At 40.7% G+C, this 23083-nt stretch overlaps 24 non-coding genes across 24 annotated transcripts; 1 reads left to right on the top strand and 23 right to left on the bottom strand.

Moving 5' to 3' along the window:
- Positions 1-3094: 3094 nt before the first annotated feature.
- TRNAH-AUG (transfer RNA histidin (anticodon AUG)) lies at positions 3095-3167 on the bottom strand. The gene has a single exon. It is a non-coding gene; the product is annotated as a tRNA-His (tRNA).
- A 1007-nt stretch (positions 3168-4174) lies between these two features.
- Positions 4175-4247, bottom strand: TRNAR-ACG (transfer RNA arginine (anticodon ACG)). Its single transcript has one exon. It is a non-coding gene; the product is annotated as a tRNA-Arg (tRNA).
- Positions 4248-4725: 478 nt separating this feature from the next.
- TRNAR-ACG (transfer RNA arginine (anticodon ACG)) lies at positions 4726-4798 on the bottom strand. Its single transcript has one exon. It is a non-coding gene; the product is annotated as a tRNA-Arg (tRNA).
- A 1008-nt stretch (positions 4799-5806) lies between these two features.
- Positions 5807-5879, bottom strand: TRNAH-AUG (transfer RNA histidin (anticodon AUG)). The gene has a single exon. It is a non-coding gene; the product is annotated as a tRNA-His (tRNA).
- Positions 5880-6357: 478 nt separating this feature from the next.
- On the bottom strand, positions 6358-6430 carry TRNAR-ACG (transfer RNA arginine (anticodon ACG)). Its single transcript has one exon. It is a non-coding gene; the product is annotated as a tRNA-Arg (tRNA).
- A 467-nt stretch (positions 6431-6897) lies between these two features.
- On the bottom strand, positions 6898-6970 carry TRNAR-ACG (transfer RNA arginine (anticodon ACG)). Its single transcript has one exon. It is a non-coding gene; the product is annotated as a tRNA-Arg (tRNA).
- A 1029-nt stretch (positions 6971-7999) lies between these two features.
- TRNAR-ACG (transfer RNA arginine (anticodon ACG)) lies at positions 8000-8072 on the bottom strand. The gene has a single exon. It is a non-coding gene; the product is annotated as a tRNA-Arg (tRNA).
- Positions 8073-8550: 478 nt separating this feature from the next.
- On the bottom strand, positions 8551-8623 carry TRNAR-ACG (transfer RNA arginine (anticodon ACG)). Its single transcript has one exon. It is a non-coding gene; the product is annotated as a tRNA-Arg (tRNA).
- Positions 8624-9101: 478 nt separating this feature from the next.
- Positions 9102-9174, bottom strand: TRNAR-ACG (transfer RNA arginine (anticodon ACG)). The gene has a single exon. It is a non-coding gene; the product is annotated as a tRNA-Arg (tRNA).
- A 478-nt stretch (positions 9175-9652) lies between these two features.
- TRNAR-ACG (transfer RNA arginine (anticodon ACG)) lies at positions 9653-9725 on the bottom strand. The gene has a single exon. It is a non-coding gene; the product is annotated as a tRNA-Arg (tRNA).
- Positions 9726-11305: 1580 nt separating this feature from the next.
- On the bottom strand, positions 11306-11378 carry TRNAR-ACG (transfer RNA arginine (anticodon ACG)). The gene has a single exon. It is a non-coding gene; the product is annotated as a tRNA-Arg (tRNA).
- A 478-nt stretch (positions 11379-11856) lies between these two features.
- Positions 11857-11929, bottom strand: TRNAR-ACG (transfer RNA arginine (anticodon ACG)). Its single transcript has one exon. It is a non-coding gene; the product is annotated as a tRNA-Arg (tRNA).
- A 2131-nt stretch (positions 11930-14060) lies between these two features.
- TRNAR-ACG (transfer RNA arginine (anticodon ACG)) lies at positions 14061-14133 on the bottom strand. Its single transcript has one exon. It is a non-coding gene; the product is annotated as a tRNA-Arg (tRNA).
- Positions 14134-14611: 478 nt separating this feature from the next.
- On the bottom strand, positions 14612-14684 carry TRNAR-ACG (transfer RNA arginine (anticodon ACG)). Its single transcript has one exon. It is a non-coding gene; the product is annotated as a tRNA-Arg (tRNA).
- A 1029-nt stretch (positions 14685-15713) lies between these two features.
- TRNAR-ACG (transfer RNA arginine (anticodon ACG)) lies at positions 15714-15786 on the bottom strand. Its single transcript has one exon. It is a non-coding gene; the product is annotated as a tRNA-Arg (tRNA).
- A 478-nt stretch (positions 15787-16264) lies between these two features.
- On the bottom strand, positions 16265-16337 carry TRNAR-ACG (transfer RNA arginine (anticodon ACG)). The gene has a single exon. It is a non-coding gene; the product is annotated as a tRNA-Arg (tRNA).
- Positions 16338-17366: 1029 nt separating this feature from the next.
- On the bottom strand, positions 17367-17439 carry TRNAR-ACG (transfer RNA arginine (anticodon ACG)). Its single transcript has one exon. It is a non-coding gene; the product is annotated as a tRNA-Arg (tRNA).
- A 1029-nt stretch (positions 17440-18468) lies between these two features.
- TRNAR-ACG (transfer RNA arginine (anticodon ACG)) lies at positions 18469-18541 on the bottom strand. The gene has a single exon. It is a non-coding gene; the product is annotated as a tRNA-Arg (tRNA).
- A 1029-nt stretch (positions 18542-19570) lies between these two features.
- Positions 19571-19643, bottom strand: TRNAR-ACG (transfer RNA arginine (anticodon ACG)). Its single transcript has one exon. It is a non-coding gene; the product is annotated as a tRNA-Arg (tRNA).
- A 478-nt stretch (positions 19644-20121) lies between these two features.
- TRNAR-ACG (transfer RNA arginine (anticodon ACG)) lies at positions 20122-20194 on the bottom strand. Its single transcript has one exon. It is a non-coding gene; the product is annotated as a tRNA-Arg (tRNA).
- A 398-nt stretch (positions 20195-20592) lies between these two features.
- TRNAR-ACG (transfer RNA arginine (anticodon ACG)) lies at positions 20593-20665 on the top strand. The gene has a single exon. It is a non-coding gene; the product is annotated as a tRNA-Arg (tRNA).
- A 320-nt stretch (positions 20666-20985) lies between these two features.
- On the bottom strand, positions 20986-21058 carry TRNAH-AUG (transfer RNA histidin (anticodon AUG)). Its single transcript has one exon. It is a non-coding gene; the product is annotated as a tRNA-His (tRNA).
- A 478-nt stretch (positions 21059-21536) lies between these two features.
- Positions 21537-21609, bottom strand: TRNAR-ACG (transfer RNA arginine (anticodon ACG)). Its single transcript has one exon. It is a non-coding gene; the product is annotated as a tRNA-Arg (tRNA).
- A 470-nt stretch (positions 21610-22079) lies between these two features.
- On the bottom strand, positions 22080-22152 carry TRNAR-ACG (transfer RNA arginine (anticodon ACG)). The gene has a single exon. It is a non-coding gene; the product is annotated as a tRNA-Arg (tRNA).
- Between the last annotated feature and the right edge of the window lie 931 nt (positions 22153-23083).

Below are 23083 nucleotides of genomic sequence, written 5' to 3'. Positions count from 1 at the left end.
AAAGCAAGTCGGAACCAGATAGAGGGGAAATATTTTCAAGGAATCCGGAAATCATGTGAGGCAAATAAAATGGAAACCAGCTAATAACGAAATATTTTCATGTGATTGAGAACTCTTGTGAAGTTTTTACTTTTTTCCACAACACATTTTCGGAACAGGCTAAATCACATATTTCCAGATTTTTGCCATCTAGAACAAAGAGAACAAGCTGTAGATAAAATGTGTTGTGTATTTCCTGAAAATCCATGAATATTCTTAAACCTTGGGTAAATATCATTAAAAATAAGTAAGCAAAGGGTTACTGCCGTGACCCAGATTCGGACCGGGGTTGCTGCGGCCACAACGCAGAGTACTAACCACTATACGATCACGGCAACATGTACGAGCCAAACCTACAATCTTCTGATTCGTAGTCAGACGCGTTGTCCATTGCGCCACTGGCCCAGATGCAACGAGTATTGTTGCTTATGCATCACATTTCTGGATCACCTCAAAACTTACACAAGGATCCGATTGCCATAAGTTCCTTTCATGTATTGCAAAGCAAGTCGGAACCAGATAGAGGGGAAATATTTTCAAGGAATCCGGAAATCATGTGAGGCAAATAAAATGGAAACCAGCTAATAACGAAATATTTTCATGTGATTGAGAACTCTTGTGAAGTTTTTACTTTTTTCCACAACACATTTTCGGAACAGGCTAAATCACATATTTCCAGATTTTTGCCATCTAGAACAAAGAGAACAAGCTGTAGATAAAATGTGTTGTGTATTTCCTGAAAATCCATGAATATTCTTAAACCTTGGGTAAATATCATTAAAAATAAGTAAGCAAAGGGTTACTGCCGTGACCCGGATTCGGACCGGGGTTGCTGCGGCCACAACGCAGAGTACTAACCACTATACGATCACGGCAACATGTACGAGCCAGGTAGGAGTCGAACCTACAATCTTCTGATTCGTAGTCAGATGCGTTGTCCATTGCGCCACTGGCCCAGATGCAACGCGTGTTGTTGCTTATGCATCACATTTCTGGATCACCTCAAAACTTACACAAGGATCCGATTGCCATAAGTTCCTTTCATGTATTGCAAAGCAAGTCGGAACCAGATAGAGGGGAAATATTTTCATGGAATCTGGAAATCATGTGAGGCAAATCAAATGGAAACCAGCTAATAACGAAATATTTTCATGTGATTGAGAACTCTTGTGAAGTTTTTACTTTTTTCCACAACACATTTTCGGAACAGGCTAAATCACATATTTCCAGATTTTTGCCATCTAGAACAAAGAGAACAAGCTGTAGATAAAATGTGTTGTATATTTCCTGAAAATCCATGAATATTCTTAAACCTTGGGTAAATATCATTAAAAATAAGTAAGCAAAGGGTTACTGCCGTGACCCGGATTCGGACCGGGGTTGCTGCGGCCACAACGCAGAGTACTAACCACTATACGATCACGGCAACATGTACGAGCCAAACCTACAATCTTCTGATTCATAGTCAGACGCGTTGTCCATTGCGCTACTGGCCCAGATGCAACGAGTGTTGTTGCTTATGCATCACATTTCAGGATCACCTCAAAACTTACACAAGGATCCGATTGCCATAAGTTCCTTTCATGTATTGCAAAGCAAGTCGGAACCAGATAGAGGGGAAATATTTTCAAGGAATCCGGAAATCATGTGAGGCAAATAAAATGGAAACCAGCTAATAACGAAATATTTTCATGTGATTGAGAACTCTTGTGAAGTTTTTACTTTTTTCCACAACACATTTTCGGAACAGGCTAAATCACATATTTCCAGATTTTTGCCATCTAGAACAAAGAGAACAAGCTGTAGATAAAATGTGTTGTGTATTTCCTGAAAATCCATGAATATTCTTAAACCTTGGGTAAATATCATTAAAAATAAGTAAGCAAAGGGTTACTGCCGTGACCCAGATTCGGACCGGGGTTGCTGCGGCCACAACGCAGAGTACTAACCACTATACGATCACGGCAACATGTACGAGCCAAACCTACAATCTTCTGATTCGTAGTCAGACGCGTTGTCCATTGCGCCACTGGCCCAGATGCAACGAGTATTGTTGCTTATGCATCACATTTCTGGATCACCTCAAAACTTACACAAGGATCCGATTGCCATAAGTTCCTTTCATGTATTGCAAAGCAAGTCGGAACCAGATAGAGGGGAAATATTTTCAAGGAATCCGGAAATCATGTGAGGCAAATAAAATGGAAACCAGCTAATAACGAAATATTTTCATGTGATTGAGAACTCTTGTGAAGTTTTTACTTTTTTCCACAACACATTTTCGGAACAGGCTAAATCACATATTTCCAGATTTTTGCCATCTAGAACAAAGAGAACAAGCTGTAGATAAAATGTGTTGTGTATTTCCTGAAAATCCATGAATATTCTTAAACCTTGGGTAAATATCATTAAAAATAAGTAAGCAAAGGGTTACTGCCGTGACCCGGATTCGGACCGGGGTTGCTGCGGCCACAACGCAGAGTACTAACCACTATACGATCACGGCAACATGTACGAGCCAGGTAGGAGTCGAACCTACAATCTTCTGATTCGTAGTCAGATGCGTTGTCCATTGCGCCACTGGCCCAGATGCAACGCGTGTTGTTGCTTATGCATCACATTTCTGGATCACCTCAAAACTTACACAAGGATCCGATTGCCATAAGTTCCTTTCATGTATTGCAAAGCAAGTCGGAACCAGATAGAGGGGAAATATTTTCATGGAATCTGGAAATCATGTGAGGCAAATCAAATGGAAACCAGCTAATAACGAAATATTTTCATGTGATTGAGAACTCTTGTGAAGTTTTTACTTTTTTCCACAACACATTTTCGGAACAGGCTAAATCACATATTTCCAGATTTTTGCCATCTAGAACAAAGAGAACAAGCTGTAGATAAAATGTGTTGTATATTTCCTGAAAATCCATGAATATTCTTAAACCTTGGGTAAATATCATTAAAAATAAGTAAGCAACCGTGACCCGGATTCGGACCGGGGTTGCTGCATCCACAACGCAGAGTACTAACCACTATACGATCACGGCAACATGTACGAGCCAGGTAGGAGTCGAACCTACAATCTTCTGATTCATAGTCAGACGCGTTGTCCATTGCGCTACTGGCCCAGATGCAACGAGTGTTGTTGCTTATGCATCACATTTCAGGATCACCTCAAAACTTACACAAGGATCCGATTGCCATAAGTTCCTTTCATGTATTGCAAAGCAAGTCGGAACCAGATAGAGGGGAAATATTTTCAAGGAATCCGGAAATCATGTGAGGCAAATAAAATGGAAACCAGCTAATAACGAAATATTTTCATGTGATTGAGAACTCTTGTGAAGTTTTTACTTTTTTCCACAACACATTTTCGGAACAGGCTAAATCACATATTTCCAGATTTTTGCCATCTAGAACAAAGAGAACAAGCTGTAGATAAAATGTGTTGTGTATTTCCTGAAAATCCATGAATATTCTTAAACCTTGGGTAAATATCATTAAAAATAAGTAAGCAAAGGGTTACTGCCGTGACCCGGATTCGGACCGGGGTTGCTGCGGCCACAACGCAGAGTACTAACCACTATACGATCACGGCAACATGTACGAGCCAAACCTACAATCTTCTGATTCGTAGTCAGACGCGTTGTCCATTGCGCCACTGGCCCAGATGCAACGAGTATTGTTGCTTATGCATCACATTTCTGGATCACCTCAAAACTTACACAAGGATCCGATTGCCATAAGTTCCTTTCATGTATTGCAAAGCAAGTCGGAACCAGATAGAGGGGAAATATTTTCATGGAATCCGGAAATCATGTGAGGCAAATCAAATGGAAACCAGCTAATAACGAAATATTTTCATGTGATTGAGAACTCTTGTGAAGTTTTTACTTTTTTCCACAACACATTTTCGGAACAGGCTAAATCACATATTTCCAGATTTTTGCCATCTAGAACAAAGAGAACAAGCTGTAGATAAAATGTGTTGTGTATTTCCTGAAAATCCATGAATATTCTTAAACCTTGGGTAAATATCATTAAAAATAAGCAAGCAAAGGGTTACTGCCGTGACACAGATTCGGACCGGGGTTGCTGCAGCCACAACGCAGAGTACTAACCACGGCAACATGTACGAGCCAGGTAGGAGTCGAACCTACAATCTTCTGATTCGTAGTCAGACGCGTTGTCCATTGCGCCACTGGCCCAGATGCAACGAGTATTGTTGCTTATGCATCACATTTCTGGATCACCTCAAAACTTACACAAGGATCCGATTGCCATAAGTTCCTTTCATGTATTGCAAAGCAAGTCGGAACCAGATAGAGGGGAAATATTTTCATGGAATCCGGAAATCATGTGAGGCAAATCAAATGGAAACCAGCTAATAACGAAATATTTTCATGTGATTGAGAACTCTTGTGAAGTTTTTACTTTTTTCCACAACACATTTTCGGAACAGGCTAAATCACATATTTCCAGATTTTTGCCATCTAGAACAAAGAGAACAAGCCGTAGATAAAATGTGTTGTGTATTTCCTGAAAATCCATGAATATTCTTAAACCTTGGGTAAATATCATTAAAAATAAGTAAGCAAAGGGTTACTGCCGTGACCCGGATTCGGACCGGGGTTGCTGCGGCCACAACGCAGAGTACTAACCACTATACGATCACGGCAACATGTACGAGCCAGGTAGGAGTCGAACCTACAATCTTCTGATTCGTAGTCAGACGCGTTGTCCATTGCGCCACTGGCCCAGATGCAACGCGTGTTGTTGCTTATGCATCACATTTCTGGATCACCTCAAAACTTACACAAGGATCCGATTGCCATAAGTTCCTTTCATGTATTGCAAAGCAAGTCGGAACCAGATAGAGGGGAAATATTTTCATGGAATCTGGAAATCATGTGAGGCAAATCAAATGGAAACCAGCTAATAACGAAATATTTTCATGTGATTGAGAACTCTTGTGAAGTTTTTACTTTTTTCCACAACACATTTTCGGAACAGGCTAAATCACATATTTCCAGATTTTTGCCATCTAGAACAAAGAGAACAAGCCGTAGATAAAATGTGTTGTGTATTTCCTGAAAATCCATGAATATTCTTAAACCTTGGGTAAATATCATTAAAAATAAGTAAGCAAAGGGTTACTGCTGTGACCCGGATTCGGACCGGGGTTGCTGCGGCCACAACGCAGAGTACTAACCACTATACGATCACGGCAACATGTACGAGTCGAACCTACAATCTTCTGATTCGTAGTCAGACGCGTTGTCCATTGCGCCACTGGCCCAGATGCAACACGTGTTGTTGCTTATGCATCCCATTTCTGGATCACCTCAAAACTTACACAATGATCCGATTGCCATAAGTTCCTTTCATGTATTGCAAAGCAAGTCGGAACCAGATAGAGGGGAAATATTTTCATGGAATCCGGAAATCATGTGAGGCAAATCAAATGGAAACCAGCTAATAACGAAATATTTTCATGTGATTGAGAACTCTTGTGAAGTTTTTACTTTTTTCCACAACACATTTTCGGAACAGGCTAAATCACATATTTCCAGATTTTTGCCATCTAGAACAAAGAGAACAAGCTGTAGATAAAATGTGTTGTGTATTTCCTGAAAATCCATGAATATTCTTAAACCTTGGGTAAATATCATTAAAAATAAGTAAGCAACCGTGACCCGGATTCGGACCGGGGTTGCTGCATCCACAACGCAGAGTACTAACCACTATACGATCACGGCAACATGTACGAGCCAGGTAGGAGTTGAACCTACAATCTTCTGATTCATAGTCAGACGCGTTGTCCATTGCGCCACTGGCCCAGAAGCAAAGAGTATTGTTGCTTATGCATCACATTTCTGGATCACCTCAAAACTTACACAAGGATCCGATTGCCATAAGTTCCTTTCATGTATTGCAAAGCAAGTCGGAACCAGATAGAGGGGAAATATTTTCATGGAATCCGGAAATCATGTGAGGCAAATCAAATGGAAACCAGCTAATAACGAAATATTTTCATGTGATTGAGAACTCTTGTGAAGTTTTTACTTTTTTCCACAACACATTTTCGGAACAGGCTAAATCACATATTTCCAGATTTTTGCCATCTAGAACAAAGAGAACAAGCCGTAGATAAAATGTGTTGTGTATTTCCTGAAAATCCATGAATATTCTTAAACCTTGGGTAAATATCATTAAAAATAAGTAAGCAAAGGGTTACTGCCGTGACCCGGATTCGGACCGGGGTTGCTGCGGCCACAATGCAGAGTACTAACCACTATACGATCACGGCAACATGTACGAGCCAGGTAGGAGTCGAACCTACAATCTTCTGATTCGTAGTCAGACGCGTTGTCCATTGCGCCACTGGCCCAGATGCAACGAGGGTTGTTGCTTATGCATCACATTTCTGGATCACCTCAAAACTTACACAAGGATCCGATTGCCATAAGTTCCTTTCATGTATTGCAAAGCAAGTCGGAACCAGATAGAGGGGAAATATTTTCATGGAATCTGGAAATCATGTGAGGCAAATCAAATGGAAACCAGCTAATAACTAAATATTTTCATGTGATTGAGAACTCTTGTGAAGTTTTTACTTTTTTCCACAACACATTTTCGGAACAGGCTAAATCACATATTTCCAGATTTTTGCCATCTAGAACAAAGAGAACAAGCCGTAGATAAAATGTGTTGTGTATTTCCTGAAAATCCATGAATATTCTTAAACCTTGGGTAAATATCATTAAAAATAAGCAAGCAAAGGGTTACTGCCGTGACACGGATTCGGACCGGGGTTGCTGCGGCCACAACGCAGAGTACTAACCACGGCAACATGTACGAGCCAGGTAGGAGTCGAACCTACAATCTTCTGATTCGTAGTCAGACGCGTTGTCCATTGCGCCACTGGCCCAGATGCAACGCGTGTTGTTGCTTATGCATCACATTTCTGGATCACCTCAAAACTTACACAAGGATCCGATTGCCATAAGTTCCTTTCATGTATTGCAAAGCAAGTCGGAACCAGATAGAGGGGAAATATTTTCATGGAATCTGGAAATCATGTGAGGCAAATCAAATGGAAACCAGCTAATAACGAAATATTTTCATGTGATTGAGAACTCTTGTGAAGTTTTTACTTTTTTCCACAACACATTTTCGGAACAGGCTAAATCACATATTTCCAGATTTTTGCCATCTAGAACAAAGAGAACAAGCCGTAGATAAAATGTGTTGTGTATTTCCTGAAAATCCATGAATATTCTTAAACCTTGGGTAAATATCATTAAAAATAAGTAAGCAAAGGGTTACTGCCGTGACCCGGATTCGGACCGGGGTTGCTGCGGCCACAACGCAGAGTACTAACCACTATACGATCACGGCAACATGTACGAGCCAGGTAGGAGTCGAACCTACAATCTTCTGATTCGTAGTCAGACGCATTGTCCATTGCGCCACTGGCCCAGATGCAACGAGGGTTGTTGCTTATGCATCACATTTCTGGATCACCTCAAAACTTACACAAGGATCCGATTGCCATAAGTTCCTTTCATGTATTGCAAAGCAAGTCGGAACCAGATAGAGGGGAAATATTTTCATGGAATCCGGAAATCATGTGAGGCAAATCAAATGGAAACCAGCTAATAACGAAATATTTTCATGTGATTGAGAACTCTTGTGAAGTTTTTACTTTTTTCCACAACACATTTTCGGAACAGGCTAAATCACATATTTCCAGATTTTTGCCATCTAGAACAAAGAGAACAAGCCGTAGATAAAATGTGTTGTGTATTTCCTGAAAATCCATGAATATTCTTAAACCTTGGGTAAATATCATTAAAAATAAGTAAGCAAAGGGTTACTGCTGTGACCCGGATTCGGACCGGGGTTGCTGCGGCCACAACGCAGAGTACTAACCACTATACGATCACGGCAACATGTACGAGCCAGGTAGGAGTCGAACCTACAATCTTCTGATTCGTAGTCAGACGCGTTGTCCATTGCGCCACTGGCCCAGATGCAACGCGTGTTGTTGCTTATGCATCACATTTCTGGATCACCTCAAAACTTACACAAGGATCCGATTGCCATAAGTTCCTTTCATGTATTGCAAAGCAAGTCGGAACCAGATAGAGGGGAAATATTTTCATGGAATCCGGAAATCATGTGAGGCAAATCAAATGGAAACCAGCTAATAACGAAATATTTTCATGTGATTGAGAACTCTTGTGAAGTTTTTACTTTTTTCCACAACACATTTTCGGAACAGGCTAAATCACATATTTCCAGATTTTTGCCATCTAGAACAAAGAGAACAAGCTGTAGATAAAATGTGTTGTGTATTTCCTGAAAATCCATGAATATTCTTAAACCTTGGGTAAATATCATTAAAAATAAGTAAGCAAAGGGTTACTGCCGTGACCCGGATTCGGACCGGGGTTGCTGCGGCCACAACGCAGAGTACTAACCACTATACGATCACGGCAACATGTACGAGCCAGGTAGGAGTCGAACCTACAATCTTCTGATTCGTAGTCAGACGCGTTGTCCATTGCGCCACTGGCCCAGATGCAACGAGTATTGTTGCTTATGCATCACATTTCTGGATCACCTCAAAACTTACACAAGGATCCGATTGCCATAAGTTCCTTTCATGTATTGCAAAGCAAGTCGGAACCAGATAGAGGGGAAATATTTTCATGGAATCCGGAAATCATGTGAGGCAAATCAAATGGAAACCAGCTAATAACGAAATATTTTCATGTGATTGAGAACTCTTGTGAAGTTTTTACTTTTTTCCACAACACATTTTCGGAACAGGCTAAATCACATATTTCCAGATTTTTGCCATCTAGAACAAAGAGAACAAGCCGTAGATAAAATGTGTTGTGTATTTCCTGAAAATCCATGAATATTCTTAAACCTTGGGTAAATATCATTAAAAATAAGTAAGCAAAGGGTTACTGCCGTGACCCGGATTCGGACCGGGGTTGCTGCGGCCACAACGCAGAGTACTAACCACTATACGATCACGGCAACATGTACGAGCCAGGTAGGAGTCGAACCTACAATCTTCTGATTCGTAGTCAGACGCGTTGTCCATTGCGCCACTGGCCCAGATGCAACGCGTGTTGTTGCTTATGCATCACATTTCTGGATCACCTCAAAACTTACACAAGGATCCGATTGCCATAAGTTCCTTTCATGTATTGCAAAGCAAGTCGGAACCAGATAGAGGGGAAATATTTTCATGGAATCTGGAAATCATGTGAGGCAAATCAAATGGAAACCAGCTAATAACGAAATATTTTCATGTGATTGAGAACTCTTGTGAAGTTTTTACTTTTTTCCACAACACATTTTCGGAACAGGCTAAATCACATATTTCCAGATTTTTGCCATCTAGAACAAAGAGAACAAGCCGTAGATAAAATGTGTTGTGTATTTCCTGAAAATCCATGAATATTCTTAAACCTTGGGTAAATATCATTAAAAATAAGTAAGCAAAGGGTTACTGCCGTGACCCGGATTCGGACCGGGGTTGCTGCGGCCACAACGCAGAGTACTAACCACTATACGATCACGGCAACATGTACGAGCCAGGTAGGAGTCGAACCTACAATCTTCTGATTCGTAGTCAGACGCGTTGTCCATTGCGCCACTGGCCCAGATGCAACGAGTATTGTTGCTTATGCATCACATTTCTGGATCACCTCAAAACTTACACAAGGATCCGATTGCCATAAGTTCCTTTCATGTATTGCAAAGCAAGTCGGAACCAGATAGAGGGGAAATATTTTCATGGAATCCGGAAATCATGTGAGGCAAATCAAATGGAAACCAGCTAATAACGAAATATTTTCATGTGATTGAGAACTCTTGTGAAGTTTTTACTTTTTTCCACAACACATTTTCGGAACAGGCTAAATCACATATTTCCAGATTTTTGCCATCTAGAACAAAGAGAACAAGCTGTAGATAAAATGTGTTGTGTATTTCCTGAAAATCCATGAATATTCTTAAACCTTGGGTAAATATCATTAAAAATAAGTAAGCAAAGGGTTACTGCCGTGACCCGGATTTGGACCGGGGTTGCTGCGGCCACAACGCAGAGTACTAACCACTATACGATCACGGCAACATGTAGGAGCCAGGTAGGAGTCGAAGCTACAATCTTCTGATTCGTAGTCAGACGCGTTGTCCATTGCGCTACTGGCCCAGATGCAACGAGTATTGTTGCTTATGCATCACATTTCTGGATCACCTCAAAACTTACACAAGGATCCGATTGCCATAAGTTCCTTTTATGTATTGCAAAGCAAGTCGGAACCAGATAGAGGGGAAATATTTTCATGGAATCCGGAAATCATGTGAGGCAAATCAAATGGAAACCAGCTAATAACGAAATATTTTCATGTGATTGAGAACTCTTGTGAAGTTTTTACTTTTTTCCACAACACATTTTCGGAACAGGCTAAATCACATATTTCCAGATTTTTGCCATCTAGAACAAAGAGAACAAGCCGTAGATAAAATGTGTTGTGTATTTCCTGAAAATCCATGAATATTCTTAAACCTTGGGTAAATATCATTAAATATAAGTAAGCAAAGGGTTACTGCCGTGACCCGGATTCGGATCGGGGTTGCTGCAGCCACAACGCAGAGTACTAACCACTATACGATCACGGCAACATGTACGAGGCAGTTAGGAGTCGAAGCTACAATCTTCTGATTCGTAGTCAGACGCGTTGTCCATTGCGCTACTGGCCCAGATGCAACAAGTATTGTTGCTTATGCATCACATTTCTGGATCACCTCAAAACTTACACAAGGATCCGATTGCCATAAGTTCCTTTTATGTATTGCAAAGCAAGTCGGAACCAGATAGAGGGGAAATATTTTCATGGAATCCGGAAATCATGTGAGGCAAATCAAATGAAAACCAGCTAATAACGAAATATTTTCATGTGATTGAGAACTCTTGTGAAGTTTTTACTTTTTTCCACAACACATTTTCGGAACAGGCTAAATCACATATTTCCAGATTTTTGCCATCTAGAACAAAGAGAACAAGCTGTAGATAAAATGTGTTGTGTATTTCCTGAAAATCCATGAATATTCTTAAACCTTGGGTAAATATCATTAAAAATAAGTAAGCAAAGGGTTACTGCCGTGACCCGGATTTGGACCGGGGTTGCTGCGGCCACAACGCAGAGTACTAACCACTATACGATCACGGCAACATGTACGAGCCAGGTAGGAGTCGAACCTACAATCTTCTGATTCGTAGTCAGACGCGTTGTCCATTGCGCCACTGGCCCAGATGCAACGAGGGTTGTTGCTTATGCATCACATTTCTGGATCACCTCAAAACTTACACAAGGATCCGATTGCCATAAGTTCCTTTCATGTATTGCAAAGCAAGTCGGAACCAGATAGAGGGGAAATATTTTCATGGAATCCGGAAATCATGTGAGGCAAATCAAATGGAAACCAGCTAATAACGAAATATTTTCATGTGATTGAGAACTCTTGTGAAGTTTTTACTTTTTTCCACAACACATTTTCGGAACAGGCTAAATCACATATTTCCAGATTTTTGCCATCTAGAACAAAGAGAACAAGCCGTAGATAAAATGTGTTGTGTATTTCCTGAAAATCCATGAATATTCTTAAACCTTGGGTAAATATCATTAAAAATAAGTAAGCAAAGGGTTACTGCCGTGACCCGGATTCGGACCGGGGTTGCTGCGGCCACAACGCAGAGTACTAACCACTATACGATCACGGCAACATGTACGAGCCAGGTAGGAGTCGAACCTACAATCTTCTGATTCGTAGTCAGACGCGTTGTCCATTGCGCCACTGGCCCAGATGCAACGAGGGTTGTTGCTTATGCATCACATTTCTGGATCACCTCAAAACTTACACAAGGATCCGATTGCCATAAGTTCCTTTCATGTATTGCAAAGCAAGTCGGAACCAGATAGAGGGGAAATATTTTCATGGAATCTGGAAATCATGTGAGGCAAATCAAATGGAAACCAGCTAATAACTAAATATTTTCATGTGATTGAGAACTCTTGTGAAGTTTTTACTTTTTTCCACAACACATTTTCGGAACAGGCTAAATCACATATTTCCAGATTTTTGCCATCTAGAACAAAGAGAACAAGCCGTAGATAAAATGTGTTGTGTATTTCCTGAAAATCCATGAATATTCTTAAACCTTGGGTAAATATCATTAAATATAAGTAAGCAAAGGGTTACTGCCGTGACCCGGATTCGGATCGGGGTTGCTGCAGCCACAACGCAGAGTACTAACCACTATACGATCACGGCAACATGTACGAGGCAGTTAGGAGTCGAAGCTACAATCTTCTGATTCGTAGTCAGACGCGTTGTCCATTGCGCTACTGGCCCAGATGCAACGAGTATTGTTGCTTATGCATCACATTTCTGGATCACCTCAAAACTTACACAAGGATCCGATTGCCATAAGTTCCTTTCATGTATTGCAAAGCAAGTCGGAACCAGATAGAGGGGAAATATTTTCATGGAATCTGGAAATCATGTGAGGCAAATCAAATGGAAACCAGCTAATAACTAAATATTTTCATGTGATTGAGAACTCTTGTGAAGTTTTTACTTTTTTCCACAACACATTTTCGGAACAGGCTAAATCACATATTTCCAGATTTTTGCCATCTAGAACAAAGAGAACAAGCCGTAGATAAAATGTGTTGTGTATTTCCTGAAAATCCATGAATATTCTTAAACCTTGGGTAAATATCATTAAATATAAGTAAGCAAAGGGTTACTGCCGTGACCCGGATTCGGATCGGGGTTGCTGCAGCCACAACGCAGAGTACTAACCACTATACGATCACGGCAACATGTACGAGGCAGTTAGGAGTCGAAGCTACAATCTTCTGATTCGTAGTCAGACGCGTTGTCCATTGCGCTACTGGCCCAGATGCAACGAGTATTGTTGCTTATGCATCACATTTCTGGATCACCTCAAAACTTACACAAGGATCCGATTGCCATAAGTTCCTTTTATGTATTGCAAAGCAAGTCGGAACCAGATAGAGGGGAAATATTTTCATGGAATCCGGAAATCATGTGAGGCAAATCAAATGGAAACCAGCTAATAACGAAATATTTTCATGTGATTGAGAACTCTTGTGAAGTTTTTACTTTTTTCCACAACACATTTTCGGAACAGGCTAAATCACATATTTCCAGATTTTTGCCATCTAGAACAAAGAGAACAAGCCGTAGATAAAATGTGTTGTGTATTTCCTGAAAATCCATGAATATTCTTAAACCTTGGGTAAATATCATTAAATATAAGTAAGCAAAGGGTTACTGCCGTGACCCGGATTCGGATCGGGGTTGCTGCAGCCACAACGCAGAGTACTAACCACTATACGATCACGGCAACATGTACGAGGCAGTTAGGAGTCGAAGCTACAATCTTCTGATTCGTAGTCAGACGCGTTGTCCATTGCGCTACTGGCCCAGATGCAACAAGTATTGTTGCTTATGCATCACATTTCTGGATCACCTCAAAACTTACACAAGGATCCGATTGCCATAAGTTCCTTTTATGTATTGCAAAGCAAGTCGGAACCAGATAGAGGGGAAATATTTTCATGGAATCCGGAAATCATGTGAGGCAAATCAAATGAAAACCAGCTAATAACGAAATATTTTCATGTGATTGAGAACTCTTGTGAAGTTTTTACTTTTTTCCACAACACATTTTCGGAACAGGCTAAATCACATATTTCCAGATTTTTGCCATCTAGAACAAAGAGAACAAGCTGTAGATAAAATGTGTTGTGTATTTCCTGAAAATCCATGAATATTCTTAAACCTTGGGTAAATATCATTAAAAATAAGTAAGCAAAGGGTTACTGCCGTGACCCGGATTTGGACCGGGGTTGCTGCGGCCACAACGCAGAGTACTAACCACTATACGATCACGGCAACATGTACGAGCCAGGTAGGAGTCGAACCTACAATCTTCTGATTCGTAGTCAGACGCGTTGTCCATTGCGCCACTGGCCCAGATGCAACGAGGGTTGTTGCTTATGCATCACATTTCTGGATCACCTCAAAACTTACACAAGGATCCGATTGCCATAAGTTCCTTTCATGTATTGCAAAGCAAGTCGGAACCAGATAGAGGGGAAATATTTTCATGGAATCCGGAAATCATGTGAGGCAAATCAAATGGAAACCAGCTAATAACGAAATATTTTCATGTGATTGAGAACTCTTGTGAAGTTTTTACTTTTTTCCACAACACATTTTCGGAACAGGCTAAATCACATATTTCCAGATTTTTGCCATCTAGAACAAAGAGAACAAGCCGTAGATAAAATGTGTTGTGTATTTCCTGAAAATCCATGAATATTCTTAAACCTTGGGTAAATATCATTAAAAATAAGTAAGCAAAGGGTTACTGCCGTGACCCGGATTCGGACCGGGGTTGCTGCGGCCACAACGCAGAGTACTAACCACTATACGATCACGGCAACATGTACGAGCCAGGTAGGAGTCGAACCTACAATCTTCTGATTCGTAGTCAGACGCGTTGTCCATTGCGCCACTGGCCCAGATGCAACGAGGGTTGTTGCTTATGCATCACATTTCTGGATCACCTCAAAACTTACACAAGGATCCGATTGCCATAAGTTCCTTTCATGTATTGCAAAGCAAGTCGGAACCAGATAGAGGGGAAATATTTTCATGGAATCTGGAAATCATGTGAGGCAAATCAAATGGAAACCAGCTAATAACTAAATATTTTCATGTGATTGAGAACTCTTGTGAAGTTTTTACTTTTTTCCACAACACATTTTCGGAACAGGCTAAATCACATATTTCCAGATTTTTGCCATCTAGAACAAAGAGAACAAGCCGTAGATAAAATGTGTTGTGTATTTCCTGAAAATCCATGAATATTCTTAAACCTTGGGTAAATATCATTAAATATAAGTAAGCAAAGGGTTACTGCCGTGACCCGGATTCGGATCGGGGTTGCTGCAGCCACAACGCAGAGTACTAACCACTATACGATCACGGCAACATGTACGAGGCAGTTAGGAGTCGAAGCTACAATCTTCTGATTCGTAGTCAGACGCGTTGTCCATTGCGCTACTGGCCCAGATGCAACGAGTATTGTTGCTTATGCATCACATTTCTGGATCACCTCAAAACTTACACAAGGATCCGATTGCCATAAGTTCCTTTTATGTATTGCAAAGCAAGTCGGAACCAGATAGAGGGGAAATATTTTCATGGAATCCGGAAATCATGTGAGGCAAATCAAATGAAAACCAGCTAATAACGAAATATTTTCATGTGATTGAGAACTCTTGTGAAGTTTTTACTTTTTTCCACAACACATTTTCGGAACAGGCTAAATCACATATTTCCAGATTTTTGCCATCTAGAACAAAGAGAACAAGCCGTAGATAAAATGTGTTGTGTATTTCCTGAAAATCCATGAATATTCTTAAACCTTGGGTAAATATCATTAAATATAAGTAAGCAAAGGGTTACTGCCGTGACCCGGATTCGGATCGGGGTTGCTGCAGCCACAACGCAGAGTACTAACCACTATACGATCACGGCAACATGTACGAGCCAGGTAGGAGTCGAACCTACAATCTTCTGATTCGTAGTCAGACGCGTTGTCCATTGCGCCACTGGCCCAGATGCAACGAGTATTGTTGCTTATGCATTACATTTCTGGATCACCTCAAAACTTACACAAGGATCCGATTGCCATAAGTTCCTTTCATGTATTGCAAAGCAAGTCGGAACCAGATAGAGGGGAAATATTTTCATGGAATCCGGAAATCATGTGAGGCAAATCAAATGGAAACCAGCTAATAACGAAATATTTTCATGTGATTGAGAACTCTTGTGAAGTTTTTACTTTTTTCCACAACACATTTTCGGAACAGGCTAAATCACATATTTCCAGATTTTTGCCATCTAGAACAAAGAGAACAAGCCGTAGATAAAATGTGTTGTGTATTTCCTGAAAATCCATGAATATTCTTAAACCTTGGGTAAATATCATTAAAAATAAGTAAGCAAAGGGTTACTGCCGTGACCCGGATTCGGACCGGGGTTGCTGCGGCCACAACGCAGAGTACTAACCACTATACGATCACGGCAACATGTACGAGCCAGGTAGGAGTCGAACCTACAATCTTCTGATTCGTAGTCAGACGCGTTGTCCATTGCGCCACTGGCCCAGATGCAACGAGGGTTGTTGCTTATGCATCACATTTCTGGATCACCTCAAAACTTACACAAGGATCCGATTGCCATAAGTTCCTTTCATGTATTGCAAAGCAAGTCGGAACCAGATAGAGGGGAAATATTTTCATGGAATCTGGAAATCATGTGAGGCAAATCAAATGGAAACCAGCTAATAACTAAATATTTTCATGTGATTGAGAACTCTTGTGAAGTTTTTACTTTTTTCCACAACACATTTTCGGAACAGACTAAATCACATATTTCCAGATTTTTGCCATCTAGAACAAAGAGAACAAGCCGTAGATAAAATGTGTTGTGTATTTCCTGAAAATCCATGAATATTCTTAAACCTTGGGTAAATATCATTAAATATAAGTAAGCAAAGGGTTACTGCCGTGACCCGGATTCGGATCGTGGTTGCTGCAGCCACAACGCAGAGTACTAACCACTATACGATCACGGCAACATGTACGAGGCAGTTAGGAGTCGAAGCTACAATCTTCTGATTCGTAGTCAGACGCGTTGTCCATTGCGCTACTGGCCCAGATGCAACGAGTATTGTTGCTTATGCATCACATTTCTGGATCACCTCAAAACTTACACAAGGATCCGATTGCCATAAGTTCCTTTTATGTATTGCAAAGCAAGTCGGAACCAGATAGAGGGGAAATATTTTCATGGAATCCGGAAATCATGTGAGGCAAATCAAATGAAAACCAGCTAATAACGAAATATTTTCATGTGATTGAGAACTCTTGTGAAGTTTTTACTTTTTTCCACAACACATTTTCGGAACAGGCTAAATCACATATTTCCAGATTTTTGCCATCTAGAACAAAGAGAACAAGCCGTAGATAAAATGTGTTGTGTATTTCCTGAAAATCCATGAATATTCTTAAACCTTGGGTAAATATCATTAAAAATAAGTAAGCAAAGGGTTACTGCCGTGACCCGGATTCGGACCGGGGTTGCTGCGGCCACAACGCAGAGTACTAACCACTATACGATCACGGCAACATGTACGAGCCAGGTAGGAGTCGAACCTACAATCTTCTGATTCGTAGTCAGACGCGTTGTCCATTGCGCCACTGGCCCAGATGCAACGAGGGTTGTTGCTTATGCATCACATTTCTGGATCACCTCAAAACTTACACAAGGATCCGATTGCCATAAGTTCCTTTCATGTATTGCAAAGCAAGTCGGAACCAGATAGAGGGGAAATATTTTCATGGAATCTGGAAATCATGTGAGGCAAATCAAATGGAAACCAGCTAATAACTAAATATTTTCATGTGATTGAGAACTCTTGTGAAGTTTTTACTTTTTTCCACAACACATTTTCGGAACAGGCTAAATCACATATTTCCAGATTTTTGCCATCTAGAACAAAGAGAACAAGCCGTAGATAAAATGTGTTGTGTATTTCCTGAAAATCCATGAATATTCTTAAACCTTGGGTAAATATCATTAAATATAAGTAAGCAAAGGGTTACTGCCGTGACCCGGATTCGGATCGGGGTTGCTGCAGCCACAACGCAGAGTACTAACCACTATACGATCACGGCAACATGTACGAGGCAGTTAGGAGTCGAAGCTACAATCTTCTGATTCGTAGTCAGACGCGTTGTCCATTGCGCTACTGGCCCAGATGCAACGAGTATTGTTGCTTATGCATCACATTTCTGGATCACCTCAAAACTTACACAAGGATCCGATTGCCATAAGTTCCTTTTATGTATTGCAAAGCAAGTCGGAACCAGATAGAGGGGAAATATTTTCATGGAATCCGGAAATCATGTGAGGCAAATCAAATGAAAACCAGCTAATAACGAAATATTTTCATGTGATTGAGAACTCTTGTGAAGTTTTTACTTTTTTCCACAACACATTTTCGGAACAGGCTAAATCACATATTTCCAGATTTTTGCCATCTAGAACAAAGAGAACAAGCCGTAGATAAAATGTGTTGTGTATTTCCTGAAAATCCATGAATATTCTTAAACCTTGGGTAAATATCATTAAAAATAAGTAAGCAAAGGGTTACTGCCGTGACCCGGATTCGGACCGGGGTTGCTGCAGCCACAACGCAGAGTACTAACCACTATACGATCACGGCAACATGTACGAGCCAGGTAGGAGTCGAACCTACAATCTTCTGATTCGTAGTCAGACGCGTTGTCCATTGCGCTACTGGCCCAGATGCAACGAGTATTGTTGCTTATGCATCACATTTCTGGATCACCTCAAAACTTACACAAGGATCCGATTGCCATAAGTTCCTTTCATGTATTGCAAAGCAAGTCGGAACCAGATAGAGGGGAAATATTTTCATGGAATCTGGAAATCATGTGAGGCAAATCAAATGGAAACCAGCTAATAACTAAATATTTTCATGTGATTGAGAACTCTTGTGAAGTTTTTACTTTTTTCCACAACACATTTTCGGAACAGACTAAATCACATATTTCCAGATTTTTGCCATCTAGAACAAAGAGAACAAGCCGTAGATAAAATGTGTTGTGTATTTCCTGAAAATCCATGAATATTCTTAAACCTTGGGTAAATATCATTAAATATAAGTAAGCAAAGGGTTACTGCCGTGACCCGGATTCGGATCGGGGTTGCTGCAGCCACAACGCAGAGTACTAACCACTATACGATCACGGCAACAAGTACGAGGCAGTTAGGAGTCGAAGCTACAATCTTCTGATTCGTAGTCAGACGCGTTGTCCATTGCGCTACTGGCCCAGATGCAACGAGTATTGTTGCTTATGCATCACATTTCTGGATCACCTCAAAACTTACACAAGGATCCGATTGCCATAAGTTCCTTTTATGTATTGCAAAGCAAGTCGGAACCAGATAGAGGGGAAATATTTTCATGGAATCCGGAAATCATGTGAGGCAAATCAAATGAAAACCAGCTAATAACGAAATATTTTCATGTGATTGAGAACTCTTGTGAAGTTTTTACTTTTTTCCACAACACATTTTCGGAACAGGCTAAATCACATATTTCCAGATTTTTGCCATCTAGAACAAAGAGAACAAGCCGTAGATAAAATGTGTTGTGTATTTCCTGAAAATCCATGAATATTCTTAAACCTTGGGTAAATATCATTAAAAATAAGTAAGCAAAGGGTTACTGCCGTGACCCGGATTCGGACCGGGGTTGCTGCGGCCACAACGCAGAGTACTAACCACTATACGATCACGGCAACATGTACGAGCCAGGTAGGAGTCGAACCTACAATCTTCTGATTCGTAGTCAGACGCGTTGTCCATTGCGCCACTGGCCCAGATGCAACGAGGGTTGTTGCTTATGCATCACATTTCTGGATCACCTCAAAACTTACACAAGGATCCGATTGCCATAAGTTCCTTTCATGTATTGCAAAGCAAGTCGGAACCAGATAGAGGGGAAATATTTTCATGGAATCCGGAAATCATGTGAGGCAAATCAAATGGAAACCAGCTAATAACGAAATATTTTCATGTGATTGAGAACTCTTGTGAAGTTTTTACTTTTTTCCACAACACATTTTCGGAACAGGCTAAATCACATATTTCCAGATTTTTGCCATCTAGAACAAAGAGAACAAGCCGTAGATAAAATGTGTTGTGTATTTCCTGAAAATCCATGAATATTCTTAAACCTTGGGTAAATATCATTAAAAATAAGTAAGCAAAGGGTTACTGCCGTGACCCGGATTCGGACCGGGGTTGCTGCGGCCACAACGCAGAGTACTAACCACTATACGATCACGGCAACATGTACGAGCCAGGTAGGAGTCGAACCTACAATCTTCTGATTCGTAGTCAGACGCGTTGTCCATTGCGCCACTGGCCCAGATGCAACGAGGGTTGTTGCTTATGCATCACATTTCTGGATCACCTCAAAACTTACACAAGGATCCGATTGCCATAAGTTCCTTTCAGGTATTGCAAAGCAAGTCGGAACCAGATAGAGGGGAAATATTTTCATGGAATCTGGAAATCATGTGAGGCAAATCAAATGGAAACCAGCTAATAACTAAATATTTTCATGTGATTGAGAATATTTCGTTATTAGCTGGTTTCCATTTGATTTGCCTCACATGATTTCCGGATTCCATGAAAATATTTCCCCTCTATCTGGTTCCGACTTGCTTTGCAATACATGAAAGGAACTTATGGCAATCGGATCCTTGTGTAAGTTTTGAGGTGATCCAGAAATGTGATGCATAAGCAACAATACTCGTTGCATCTGGGCCAGTGGCGCAATGGACAACGCGTCTGACTACGAATCAGAAGATTGTAGGTTCGACTCCTACCTGGCTCGTACATGTTGCCGTGATCGTATAGTGGTTTTTCCACAACAATATTTTCATGTGATTGAGAACTCTTGTGAAGTTTTTACTTTTTTCCACAACACATTTTCGGAACAGGCTAAATCACATATTTCCAGATTTTTGCCATCTAGAACAAAGAGAACAAGCCGTAGATAAAATGTGTTGTGTATTTCCTGAAAATCCATGAATATTCTTAAACCTTGGGTAAATATCATTAAAAATAAGTAAGCAACCGTGACCCGGATTCGGACCGGGGTTGCTGCATCCACAACGCAGGGTACTAACCACTATACGATTACAGCAACATGTACAAGCCAGGTAGGAGTCGAACCTACAATCTTCTGATTCATAGTCAGACGCGTTGTCCATTGCGCCACTGGCCCAGATGCAACGAGTATTGTTGCTTATGCATCACATTTCTGGATCACCTCAAAACTTACACAAGGATCCGATTGCCATAAGTTCCTTTCATGTATTGCAAAGCAAGTCGGAACCAGATAGAGGGGAAATATTTTCATGGAATCCGGAAATCATGTGAGGCAAATCAAATGGAAACCAGCTAATAACGAAATATTTTCATGTGATTGAGAACTCTTGTGAAGTTTTTACTTTTTTCCACAACACATTTTCGGAACAGGCTAAATCACATATTTCCAGATTTTTGCCATCTAGAACAAAGAGAACAAGCCGTAGATAAAATGTGTTGTGTATTTCCTGAAAATCCATGAATATTCTTAAACCTTGGGTAAATATCATTAAAAATAAGTAAGCAAAGGGTTACTGCCGTGACCCGGATTCGGACCGGGGTTGCTGCGGCAACAACGCAGAGTACTAACCACTATACGATCACGGCAACATGTACGAGCCAGGTAGGAGTCGAACCTACAATCTTCTGATTCGTAGTCAGACGCGTTGTCCATTGCGCCACTGGCCCAGATGCAACGCGTGTTGTTGCTTATTTCTGGATCACCTCAAAACTTACACAAGGATCCGATTGCCATAAGTTCCTTTCATGTATTGCAAAGCAAGTCGGAACCAGATAGAGGGGAAATATTTTCATGGAATCTGGAAATCATGTGAGGCAAATCAAATGGAAACCAGCTAATAACGAAATATTTTCATGTGATTGAGAACTCTTGTGAAGTTTTTACTTTTTTCCACAACACATTTTTCGGAACAGGCAAAATCGCATATTTCCAGATTTTTGCCATCTAGAACAAAGAGAACAAGCCGTAGATAAAATGTGTTGTGTATTTCCTGAAAATCCATGAATATTCTTAAACCTTGGGTAAATATCATTAAAAATAAGTAAGCAAAGGGTTACTGCCGTGACCCGGATTCGGACCGGGGTTGCTGCGGCCACAACGCAGAGTACTAACCACTATACGATCACGGCAACATGTACGAGCCAGGTAGGAGTCGAACCTACAATCTTCTGATTCGTAGTCAGACGCGTTGTCCATTGCGCCACTGGCCCAGAAGCAAAGAGTATTGTTGCTTATGCATCACATTTCTGGATCACCTCAAAACTTACACAAGGATCCGATTGCCATAAGTTCCTTTCATGTATTGCAAAGCAAGTCGGAACCAGATAGAGGGGAAATATTTTCATGGAATCCGGAAATCATGTGAGGCAAATCAAATGGAAACCAGCTAATAACGAAATATTTTCATGTGATTGAGAACTCTTGTGAAGTTTTTACTTTTTTCCACAACACATTTTCGGAACAGGCTAAATCACATATTTCCAGATTTTTGCCATCTAGAACAAAGAGAACAAGCCGTAGATAAAATGTGTTGTGTATTTCCTGAAAATCCATGAATATTCTTAAACCTTGGGTAAATATCATTAAAAATAAGTAAGCAAAGGGTTACTGCCGTGACCCGGATTCGGACCGGGGTTGCTGCGGCCACAACGCAGAGTACTAACCACTATACGATCACGGCAACATGTACGAGCCAGGTAGGAGTCGAACCTACAATCTTCTGATTCGTAGTCAGACGCGTTGTCCATTGCACCACTGGCCCAGATGCAACGAGGGTTGTTGCTTATGCATCACATTTCTGGATCACCTCAAAACTTACACAAGGATCCGATTGCCATAAGTTCCTTTCATGTATTGCAAAGCAAGTCGGAACCAGATAGAGGGGAAATATTTTCATGGAATCTGGAAATCATGTGAGGCAAATCAAATGGAAACCAGCTAATAACGAAATATTTTCATGTGATTGAGAACTCTTGTGAAGTTTTTACTTTTTTCCACAACACATTTTTCGGAACAGGCAAAATCGCATATTTCCAGATTTTTGCCATCTAGAACAAAGAGAACAAGCCGTAGATAAAATGTGTTGTGTATTTCCTGAAAATCCATGAATATTCTTAAACCTTGGGTAAATATCATTAAAAA

The sequence above is a fragment of the Rhinoderma darwinii genome, chromosome 3 (genome assembly GCF_050947455.1).
Source record: "Rhinoderma darwinii isolate aRhiDar2 chromosome 3, aRhiDar2.hap1, whole genome shotgun sequence".
Lineage (NCBI taxonomy): Eukaryota > Metazoa > Chordata > Amphibia > Anura > Rhinodermatidae > Rhinoderma > Rhinoderma darwinii.
This window is presented reverse-complemented; position numbering and strand designations above follow the sequence as displayed.